At 39.1% G+C, this 12,640-nt stretch overlaps 1 protein-coding gene and 1 pseudogene across 1 annotated transcript in view; one reads left to right on the top strand and one right to left on the bottom strand.

Moving 5' to 3' along the window:
• Window positions 1-12,640, bottom strand: part of PTPN4 (protein tyrosine phosphatase non-receptor type 4) — a 226,616-nt gene that overhangs the window by 157,353 nt on the left and 56,623 nt on the right.
• LOC122481256 lies at window positions 7,812-10,221 on the top strand (annotated as a pseudogene).

The following is a 12,640-nucleotide window of genomic DNA, read 5'->3' on the forward strand; positions in this document are numbered from 1 at the left end:
AGACAAGACTGTTCCACAAAACAGAAAAGAACCTCATCCTTCTGACCAGAGTATGAAAAGTGGCTACCGGCAACCAGAAAGTGTGCAGAAAAGCCTGCAAAGTGTAGGAGAATACACATCAGAACAAGTCCTGGGCTCATGCCAAAGCTGTGCATGTGCAGAATACACCCGAAGAACCACAGCAGTGACTAAGAACTGAACTAGAGTGTCAGCCTTAAAGTAGCTCTCGAGTGCCACGCAAACGTCACACTCCCAGATCACACCAAAGGCTTTGGAAATGAATTCATGCTGGAACCACTGCCCCCAAAATGAGAAGAATTTGAGTACCAGGTTAACCTCCCACTAAAGTAACAACAAAAACAATATTATATCACGGATTTTAATAAGATACAGTCTCATAATATTCCAGAATGTCCAGGATGCAATAAAAAATTACCTGATACACTTAAGAATCTGGCAAATCTGAACAATTTTCAAGGTAAAAAGATGATCAACTGATGGACACTTTGAAATAACTCAGATGTTGGAATTATCAGGCACAGCCTTTAACATAGTTATCATAACCATCTTCCATGAATAAAGGGGGTAAACACTCTTAAAATGAAAGAATATACAGAAATTCTCAGGAAAAAACACCCATACATATACCCATATATAAATGGAGATATTCAAACTGAAAAATACATTATCTAAAACAAAAATCTCAAATGTCCATCAACTGATGGATAAAGAAATTGTGGTTTATATACACAATGGAGTACTACATGGCAATGAGAAAGAACGAAATAGGGCCCTTTGTAGCAACGTGGATAGAACTGGAGAGTGTGATGCTAAATGAAATAAGCCATACAGAGAAAGACAGATACCATATGGTTTCACTCTTATGTGGATCCTGAGAAACTTAACAGAAACCCATGGGGGAGGGGAAGGAAAAAAAAAAGAGGTTAGAGTGGGAGACAGCCAAAGCATAAGAGACTCTTAAAAACTGAGAACATGGGCGCCTGGGTGGCACAGTTGGTTAAGCGTCCGACTTCAGCCAGGTCACGATCTCGCGGTCCGTGAGATCGAGCCCCGCGTCGGGCTCTGGGCTGATGGCTCGGAGCCTGGAGCCTGTTTCCGATTCTGTGTCTCCCTCTCTCTCTGCCCCTCCCCTGTTCATGCTCTGTCTCTCTCTGTCCCAAAAATAAAATAAACGTTGAAAAAAAAATTAAAAAAAAAAAAAACTGTGAGGGTTGATGGGGGGTGGGAGGGAGGGGAGGGTGGGTGATGGGTATTGAGAAGGGCACCTTTTGGGATGAGCACTGGGTGTTGTATGGAAACCAATTTGACAATAAATTTCACATATTGAAAAAAAATAAAAATCTCACTGAATGGGCTAAATAGCAGAATAAATATAACTGGAAAGTCAATTTTAAGGTAATGAATAACAGGTCTAATCTGAAATAAAGAGAAAGTTTATAAATGTGAACAGAGACTCAGGGACCTATGGACAAAAGTTAAAATACACATTACTAGAGTTCCTGAAACAGACCAGAAAGAGATTGATACAGAAAAAATATCTGAAGAAATAAGGATTGAAAAGTGTCCAAACTTGATCTAAGCAATGGATTTAAAGATTTGAAAATTTCAGTTAAATAAAACCATGGCCAGACCCATCAAAATCAAACTGCTAAAAGATAAAATCAAATTTCTAAAAATTTTACAGGAGACCATATTTAAAAAACACATTTCATATAGAAAAACAATAATCTGAATGACTGCAGAGTTTGGATCAGAAACTATGAAGTCACAAAACAGCTAAACTATGTATTTAAAGAGAAAGAGCTATCCCCCCAGAAATCCATATCCATTGAAAATATACATCGGGGGGGGGGCACCTGGATGGCTCAGTTGGTTAAGCATTTGACCTTGGCTTGGGTCATGACCTCACAGGCTGGGGAGTTTGAGCCCTGCATCGGGCCCTGTGCTGACAGCTCAGAGGCTGGAGCCTGCTTTGGATTCTGTGTCTCCCTCTCTGTCTCTGTCCCTGCCCCACTGGCACTCTGTCTCTCTCTCTCAAGAATAAATAAACATTTAAAAAACAAAAAGAAAGAAAGAAAATATACTTTGGGGCACCTGGGGGGCTCAGTCAGTCAAGTGTCCAACTCTTCCTTTTGGCTCAGGTCATGATCTCATGGGTTTGTGAGATAGAGCCCCTCATAGAGCAGGGATTCTCTCTGTCCTTCTTTCTCTCTGACCCTCTCTCTCTCGCACACACACCTCTCTCTCTCTTTCTCTCTCTCTCTCTCAAAGTAAAAAAATATTAAAAAAAAAAAGAGAGAGAGGCGGTTGGGTGGCTTAGCTGGTTGAGCGTCCAACTCTCGATTTCAGCTCAGGTCATAATTTCACAGTTCGTGGGTTCAAGCCCTGCAGCAGGCTCTGTGCTGGCAGTATGGAGCCTGCTTGGGATTCTCATTCTCTCTCTGCCCCTCCCCAGGTCGCTCTTGTCTCTCAAAGTAAGTAAACTTAAAAAAAAAAAGAAAAGAAAATATACTTTAAAAAGTATAAGGCAACTCAAAACACTGTCACACAAAGGAAAATTAAGAGAATTTATTGCCAGAAGACTTGGGACCAAAAGAAATACCTAGAAGTTCTTCCCTGAATTGAAATGATACCAGAGGGAAATCAAACTTAAAGCAAAAAGAATGGTAAATATATGGGTAAATATAATACACTATTTCCTCCGACTAAATTATTTAAAAAACGTGTTACTGTTGAAAGTAAAACAGCATGTCTGAGAAGATATCATCCTATATAAAATTAATATATATGACAACAATAACCAATAAAAGGAGAGGGAACTGGGAACTGTATGGATGGAAGTGTACAGGTTTAATTGAAGTGGTAAAATGTGAAATTTAAGTGGATCATAAAAAGTTGGTATATATATAATATAATCTAGATAGCAATCTCAAAAAAACAACAAATGAAGCAAAGAGATACACTAAAAATGAATACTAAAAATATTCAACTAATCCAAAGAAGGCAGGAAAGGAAAAAGAAACAAAAAACAGAATGGATACACAAAAGAACTTAAAAATGGAAGCACTAAATTGAATAAATTCAATAATCTCATTAAGTTTAAATTAAAAGACATTAACTGTCAGATTGTACTTTAATTTTTTTAATTAAAAAAAACTTTTTAATGTTTATTTTTATTATTTTTGAGAGAGAGAGAGAGAAAGAGACAAAGTGAGAGCAGGGGAGGGGCAGAGAGAGAGGAAGACAGAGAATCTGAAGCAAGCTCCCGGCTCTAAGCTGCCAGCACACACCCCAATATGGGGCTCAAACTCACAGATCACAAGATCATGACCTGAGTAGAAGTCAGATACTCAACCAACTGAGCCACCCAGGAGCCCCCAGATTGTACTTTTAAAAAGACCTATTCATGCACTGTCAACCAGATTTCCATTTTAACATAAAAATGTACACACATTAATAAAAATAATGAAAAGAGATTCAGTATATAAACACGATTCAAATCGAAGATGAAGTGTACTATCTGACAAAGTAGATGTCGGAAGAAAATGACCAAGGGAAAAGATGGACATTACGTATTGATAAAAGTGTCAACTCACTAAGAAGAAATAACAGTTTTAAATGGCTAATACAAGAGGTAATACAAACACATTAGTTTCCCATGAGGTGAAACTAATATAACTGATACACAAATGTTCAATTATACAATTACAGTTGAAGACTTCAACTTGAACAACTGATAGAGCAAAGAGAAAATCAGCAAGGATGTAAAAATGCTATGAATCAACAACCAAATTGACATTTATAGACCTCTCCACGCAAAAAGAGTGCACATGTACCATTCACCAAAATATGCCATAAACCTTACCAAATTTAAAAGAAACCTTACAAAAGCAAACCTTACCAAATTTAAAAGAATTGATATCATACAAAGCACATTAACTAGACATAATGTAATTTAAATAGAAATTAGTAAGAGAAAGGTATCTGAAAAACCCTCACATATCTGGAATCCAGCATACATGTAAATAACCCACAGGGCAAAGAGGAAGTATTGAGGGAAATTTAAAAATATTTTGAACTGAATGAATATAAAAAGACAACATATGATACTCTGCAGGATGTACAGCTGAAACGGTGCTTGGAGAGATATTTACAGCATTAAATGCTTGTAATAGAAAACATGAAATATTTCAAAATAATAATCTACATGCTTCTACCTTGAAAAATTAAAACAGTAGATTGAACCAAAAGAAGGAAGAAAATAATAGAAATCGATGAAACTGAAGAGATAAACAACTGACCAAATTTACTTAAAACCAGAACTAGCGATTTTTTAAAAAACAGTAAAATTGATAACCTTTTAGCCAGAATGATCTTGCTATTCATGAGTTCAAGCCCCACGTCAGGCTCTATGCTGACAGCTCAAAGCCTGGAGCCTGCTTTAGATTATGTGTCTCCCTCTCTCTCTCTGCCCCTCCCTGCTCACTCTGTCTCTCAAAAATGAATGTTAAAAAAAAAAGATTTTTTAAAAAAAAGGACCAAAAATGTTATGTAGCAGTGATGATGACACTAATCAAAGAGAAATAACATATATCATTTGATGAGGAGATGACAATTAACTGTTTTGAATATGCTGAATGTGAAATACTATTCTGGTTATGCACTGAAGACTAACAAATCACATCAAAACAGAGGGTTAGGGATGCCTGTGTGGTGCAGTCTGTTAAGCATCAGACTCTTGATTTCGGCTCAGGTCATGATCTTGTGGTTTGTGAGCTGAAGCCCCACGCTGGGTCCTGCATTCACTGCAGAGAGCCTGCTTGGGGCTCTTTCTCTCTCTCTCTCTCTCTCTCTCTCTCTCCCCCTCCCTCCCTCCCTCTCTTTCTCTCTCTCAAAATAAATAAACATTAAAAAAAAAAAAAAACAGTGGGTTAAAACAGTAACATTAAGTTTATTTTACTGAGGATTCTGGGATTTCACTGGGTTCAGCTATATCAGTCTCAATGAGTCTCGTGTGCCTATAACATGTTAGGACTGGTGTCATCTCAAGAGGTGTCTTCACTCAGATGTCTAATGTCCTGCCCTGGGAGACAAACAGCTGGGAATTCCCTGGGCATCTATGTGTTCTCTCCATATGGTCTCTTCACAAAATCTCCACAAGGTCTCAGGGTAGCCGAACTTTACATGGCATCTGAAAGCTCTCCTAGAGGAGTGTACTATAAAATGCCAGCAGAAGTGAATTGGTTTTTCTAACCTCAACTGGGAAGTTATACAACATTTCTTCCAATGGATTCTATTGTGGAGGGGATCACAAAGGCCCACCAAGGTTTAACTGGAGGTAATATCAACCCCTTCTCATGGTGGGAGAGATTTCAAAAATTTTCTGGACCACAAATACCTCTAGCATCTTTAGCAGACAGAGTTTTTGCAATGAGGAAAAATAACAGGACTGGAGATAATAGGTATCACAGTCTACAGAAACCAGGAAAGAATGAAAGGGAAAGATAAAAAAAAAAAGGGGGGGGGACATCAATATGTACAAAACTGATTAAGATACAGAATGTGATCAGAGACAGAAAAGAGTTTTCCTTAAAAGGAGAAGGTAACAGTTCTAAAAACTGCTAGAAGTCAAACACAATAAGCCACAAGAAGCTAGTTAATTTCCCAACTAGACAGTAAGATTTGAGGAAGCAGTTTTCAGGAAGCAGAATGAGGGCTGAGGCAAGATTGTATAGTATTTCTTTTTCACCCTTTATTAAACTACAATTGACAAATGGAATTGTATATATTTAAGGAGTACAAAGAGATGGTTTGATATACATATACATTATGGAAGGATTAGGTTGTAATGTTTAGATGATTGATGACAAAGTAGATAAAATGGCTCTTGTTATTTTCTGCCAAAACACACATAAAATAGAAACGGGAAGGGGAGGTCATCTTTAAAAAATAAACACTTGAGGGGCGCCTGGGTGGCGCAGTCGGTTAAGCGTCCGACTTCAGCCAGGTCACGATCTCGCGGTCCGTTGAGTTCAAGCCCCGAGTCAGGCTCTGGGCTGATGGCTCGGAGCCTGGAGCCTGTTTCCGATTCTGTGTCTCCCTCTCTCTCTGCCCCTCCCCCGTTCATGCTCTGTCTCTCTCTGTCCCAAAAAAATAAATAAAAATGTTGAAAAATAAATAAATAAATAAATAAACACTTGATTTTAATGCAAATACAAGGATGTAACTTCAAATTTCATTGTAAACAATCATCCATCTTTGTTATTCTTATTAAGGAAAAAGAATTAGCAACCTACTGCTTAAAATGTTAAGGCAAATTAGTAACTTTCCAAAGCAGAGAGCACCAGATCCAGATGGGTTCATTGCTGAATTCTACCAAACATTAAAGAAAAAATTATATCAATTCTCTATAATCCCTTTCAGAGGGTAGAAGAAAAGGAATACACACTTCCAAAATCAGTCTATGAGGCCAGCATCACATCTTCATCAGAGCTCTTGGGTGACCAGGCACATTGTCAGTGAGCAGTAATATTTTGAACTGAATCTTCTCTGAGCAGCAGGTCTCATTAATGGGCTTAAAATATGCACTAAACAATGTTGTAAACAGATGTGCTACAATCCAAGCTTTGCTGTTCCATTCATGGAGCACACGTAGAATAGATTTACCATAATTCTTAAGGGCCCTAGGATTTTCTGAATGACCAATGAGCATTGGCTTCAACTTATCAATTTAAAGTCATTAGTTGCATTAGCCCCTAACAAGAGAGTCAGTCTGTCTATTGAAGATTTGAAGTTAGGCATTGACTTCACTCTAGCTGTAAAGGTCCTAGATAGCATCTTCTTCCAATAGAAGGCTGTTTTGTCTACACTGAAAATCTGCTGCTTAGTGTAGCTATTTTCAAGGAGGAACTAGATCTTCTGGAATCACTGGCTGCAGCTTCTACATCAGCACTTACTGCTTCACCTTGCACCTTTATGTTACAGAAACAGCTTTTTTCCTTAAATCTCATGAAACCACCTCTGCTAGGTTCAAACTCTTCTTCTGCAGCTTCCTCACCTCTCTCAGCATTCACAGAATTAAAAATCATTAGAGCTTTGCTCTGCATTAGGCTTTGGCTTAAGGAAATGTGGCTAGTTTGATCTATCCAGACCACTCAAACTTTCTCTGTATCAGCAATAAGGCTCTTTCACTTTCTTATCATTCATGTGTTCAGTGGAGTAGCATTTTTAATTTCCTGCAAGAACTTTTCCTTTGCACTCACACCTTGGCTAACTGGTGGAGGCCCAGCTTTTAGCCTATCTCAGCTTCTGACATGCCTTCCTTAGTGAGCTTAATCAGTTCCAACTTCCGATTTAAAGTGAGAGATGTATGACCCTTCCTTTCATTTGAACACGCAGAGGCCACTGTAGGATAATTAACTGTCCTAATTTCAGTATTCTTATGTTCCAGGGAATAGTGAGGCCCAAGGAGAGGGGAAAGAGAAAGACAGGGGGACAGCTGGTCAGTGGAGCAGTCAGAACACACATAGTTATCAATTAAGTTCACTGCTTTACACAGGTGTAGTTCATGGCACCCTAAAATAATTACAGTAGTAACACCAAAGACCACTAGAACAGGGGCACCCAGCCGGCTCAGTCAGTGGAGCATGCAACTCTTGATCGCAGGGTTGTGAGTTTGAGCCCCACGCTGGGTGTAGAAATTCCTTAAAAATATTAAAATCTTTAAAAAAAAAATCACAACACGTAATAATGAAAAAGTTTGAAATATTGCAAGAATTACCAAAATGTGACACAAAGTCACAAAGTGAACAAAAGGTGTTGGGAAAATGGGGCCAACAGACTTGCTCAACATAGAGTTGCAACAAACCTTCAATCTATAAAAATGCAGGATTGTGACATGCAATGAATCAAAGTGTAGTAAAATGAGGTTTGCCTACAATATGACACAAAAACTAAAAGCTCAAGAGAGAAAACTAAGCATATTTTCAAGAAAAGACAATGAATAATTCTAGGAAGAACAAAATACCATCCAACTACGCTGCTTGGCTTTCCAGTAAATTAACTTGCATAATGATAAAAAAAGTAAACAATGACACCAATTAAGGCAGAAACTGCCAACGGCCCACATCATAACCATCTTGTCTCATTTCATTAAAATAAAGCTTCAATATTGTTTGGGGTAGAAACGGTATGTAAAATACCAAGCCCTGGAGCACCTGGCTAGCTCAGTTGGTAGAGTGTGCTATTCTTGATCTCAGGGTCGAGAGTTCAAGTCCAATGTTGGGTATGGAGCCTACATAAAATTAAAAAAATAAATAAAATAAAAATAACAAATAAAATAAAATAAAATAAAATAAAATAAAATACCCAGCCCTTGCAGACCCAATGAGGACATGTGACTGAATTTTGGCCAGTAAGATGTAACTAGAACCTACAGAGTAGAATTTATCAGTAACGTTCTTTAAGTTTGGGGAAGAAAACCGGTATGTCCCCTTTTTTGCTTCTCCATTTTCCCCTACTGTAATCAGAAAGAGTTGGGTTCCTAGAAAAAGAACAGACAGAGCTTTCTTAACATAAGAGAAGTCAATTTGGGTCCCAGCCATCTTGTGAAAGAATGTAAGAGCAGACAGCCACTATCAGGCCAGGATATAACCTAATCATATCAGGGACAGTAAATCAGTAGTAAAGCTCCAGTACTGATTCAAAAGTTAAGATTCACCTGATGCACATCCTTGAGTTCTCTGTGCAGGATCTAAACCTGAGCATTTAGACATGGACCAACTGCCAACCTTCGTGACTGCGACCTAGACTCAGTCACCCTCAGATGACTTCTGCCCCAATTCCATGCTGTATTCCCCACTGAGCAAAGCCCCTTCATGAATATGTGTGCACTGTTAGCTTAAAACTTCCCCAATACTGTGGTTCAGGAGACACTGCTTTGGGAACGATCCCCAGTGTTCTCCTTTACTTGTTGCAAGTAAAACCCTTCCTTTTCCTATTCTTTGGCTTGGTTGTGTCTTTTGGCTCAACAACCACCAAGAGACGAACTCCATTTTGGGTAACACCACCACCTGCCTGAAAGCTGACAAGCATGTTAGAATTCTGAAAGCTTTCTTGGATCATGAAATGATCTTATGTACACAGCCATGCACCCAGGGAAGTGAAGGACAAACAGGAAACCTGACTCCTTGATAACTGTGAAGCTGCCATCCCATTATTGGACTGTCAATCGCTAGGATTCTTTTGATAGAAAAGTTAACTTTAGCTCATTTAAGTTACTGTTATTTCCAGTTTCTTTTACTAGAAGCCAAATGTAATTCTGATAGAAGATCAAAAGATAAACAGTAAAGGGACAGATAGACAGATAAACATATTTAACTAAAAATTATGACAGAAGAATTTTAGGAGGAGGATGTAAAATAGACTAAAAATATTAAATCCTCATCTTGTATAATGGGAAGTCAATATAAAAAATGTCCAGAATAAAAAATATAAACCAGCATAGAAAAATGGAAATAAATGCCTAAAATATATCTTCAAAGGTATTTCAAAACTAGTACTAAAAGAGTGGGAGTGGCCTCCAGTCCCCCAAGCAGCACAGCACAGCCAGCTTCTTGGCCATGGCCAATCAGGAGCACATGGTCATTGCCATCAAGCTGCATGGTGTGTAGCACACCCTGGTGGGCAAGCACTTTGAGCAGAAGGGATTCCATGTTGTGGCCAAAAGGCTCCCTCCTACAGGCCTCTAAGGAACTGCTAAAGCAGCACCACATTGACATAAAGGCCCACCCATTCTTCCCAGGGCTGGTAAAGTACCTGAGCTCTGGGCCCATTGTGGCCATGGTTTGGGAGGGTCTGACTGTGGTGAAGACGGGGTGAGTGATGTTTGGGGAGACCAAACCAGCAGATTGTAAGCCAGGCACCACTCATGAAGACTTCTGTATTCAAGTTGGCAGGAACATCATTCATGGCAACGATTCAGTAAACAGTGCAGAGAAAGAAATCAGCCTATGGTTTAAACCTAAAGAATTGGTTGACTAAAACTAGGAATGAAAGGTAGACAAAGCATCAGTCCCCTCTGGTGCCACCTGATGTCTCCCTGGACACAGCTCTTCATTCCACTGGCTTGGAAATAACAGAATCAATTTTTCTCTTCTAAAACATATTCACCAATAAAGCCTTTGGAAAGTGGGTAAATAAATAAATAAATAAGTGGGAGCATTTCATTAAGCTTTCATTATATGCTTTGTCCTGTTGGGCTTTGAAAAAATATTTAAAAGTGTATGTTACTACTTAGATAGAAATTAATAACCAGGGCATCTGGGTGGCTCAGTAGATTAAGTGTCTGACTCTTGATCTCGGCTCAGCTCATGATCTCGATGGGTTCGAACCTGGCATCAGGCTCTGCATCAGCTACTACAAAAATGTAGCACTACCATGAAGAAATGACCTTTTCCAAACAAAAGTCTGGTCTTTGCCCTTCACTAATGGGAGATGATCTCTAGACCCTTGGAATGTCCTGGGCTTGGCAGGTGTTTTGGTCCCGTCAAGACCTCCTGCCTGGGGGTCTTGGTTACCTGACAGTCTAACAATATGATTTATGATGGAGAACATCAGTTCTGACTTCTACAGGAACGGAAAACTAAGGGTATTAGCCTGACCAGTAGGAAAGGCTAGAGATTAGGTCAGTTATGCAGGGAGTATGTGATCAAGTCCCAGTAAAAATACAAAAGGCTTGGAGGAGACTCCCTCGTTGGAAATAGTTTGTGTGTATTGTCACACATGGTGGCCAGGAGAAGGTAACATCATCTATGACTCCATGAGAAGAGGACTTGGAAGTTCTTTCTCAGTTTTAACTCCTTCTGGCATCTACCTTGGCTGATTAAAATTTTTTTTCTCATGTTTATTTATATTTGAGAGAGAGTGTGTGTGAACGGGGGATGGACAGAGAGAGCGACAGAGACAAAATCTGAAGCAGGCTCCAGGCTCTGAGCAGGGCTTGAACATGGCTTGAACCCACATCATGACCTGAGCTGAAGTCAGGTGCTTAACCAACTGAGCCACTCAGGTACCCCAGCTTGGTTGATTTTAATCTGTACACTCTCCCTGTAATAAACTGTAACCATGAGAATGACAACTTTTAATGAGTTCTATGAGCCCCCCCTTTTTTTAAATTTCTTTATTTATTTTGAGAGAGAGAGAAAGAGAGAGAGAGAGCAAGCAGGGGAGGGGCAGAAAGACAGAGGGAGACACAGAATTCCAAGCAGTCTCCACACTGTCAGCACAAGAGCTTTATGTGGGGCTCGAACCCACAGACCGTGAGATCATGACCTGAGCCAAAATCAAGAGTCAGATGCTTAACTAGCTGAGCCACCCAGGCGCCCCAGTTCTGTGAGCCCTTCTAACCAATTATTGAAACTCAGGGTCATTTCAGAAATCTCCCAAACTTGCAACTGGTGTCAGAAGTGAGGGCAGTCTCGTGGACACTGTACCCTCTAACTTTTCACTCTGGCTAACTATGGGTAACTAAAGAGGAAAGAGGGAAAAGAAGATAAAGAACAAGAAGGGATGTTGTATTTCAAAAGCACCTTAATAGAATCCTTATTGGCTGCTTTATATACATTCATTTAATCCTGACAACCCTAATAGATGATATCATTTCCACCTTACATATAAAAGGAAATTATATATAAAGATCAAGCAAACAGGACAATGCCACAGAGCAAATACTTACTAGGTACAGGTTACAAATCTAGTCTTTTGAATTCTAAGGTCCATGCACTTCTCATCATACCATGCTACCTTCCTACATCACAATACGTCCTTTATTAACCATTCATGAGTGCTTAGTCGTAATTGTGACATCACTATATGCTTAAATAATCTGTGTGGGATAGTCCAAAAGCTGCAATCCAGGTAGATCCAAGATCTATGTAGTTCTTTGTAGAACTAGCCCAGTCCCATTCAAGTTATTCTTTTTTTTTTTTAATGTTTATTCATTTTTGAGAGAGAGAGAGACAGAGTGCAAGCAGGGGAGGGGCAGAGAGAGAGGGAGACACAGAATCCAAAGCAGGCTCCAGGCTCTGAGCTGTCAACACAGAGCCCAATGCGGGGCTTGAACTCATGAACTACGAGATCATGACCTGAGCCAAAGGTGGACACTTACCCGACTGAGCCAACGAGGTGCCCCCATTCAAGTTATTCTTGATAAGGAAAAATGAAAGTCACTTCACAGTAATTCAAAGTTAAGTGATATCAAAAAATACACAGTGAATCCAATGCTGTAAATTAATCTAGTACTAAACTTAAATGCCTACTCACCTCCAGATTTCCTTAACATGGGGGAAAAAATTAAATAACTACAAAGGAAACAGCAGAAATAATAATCACTGAAGCTTATTACAAACAAATCAAAGGAAGCATCAAAAAGAAGTGTGTGCACATTCTGAAAAATCTGAAATTTTTCTGAAAAAAATACTGTCATAACAGTATTACTGATTCATCACATATCACAGCTGCTGCTTTTCTTTGCAGACACTAAATAGTTACATTTAAAAATTATGTGTACAATTCAAAAGGTAAATGAAAAAAGTCATAAAACCAGTTACTAGGAAAAGTA

This window comes from Prionailurus bengalensis, chromosome C1 (genome assembly GCF_016509475.1).
Source record: "Prionailurus bengalensis isolate Pbe53 chromosome C1, Fcat_Pben_1.1_paternal_pri, whole genome shotgun sequence".
NCBI lineage: Eukaryota > Metazoa > Chordata > Mammalia > Carnivora > Felidae > Prionailurus > Prionailurus bengalensis.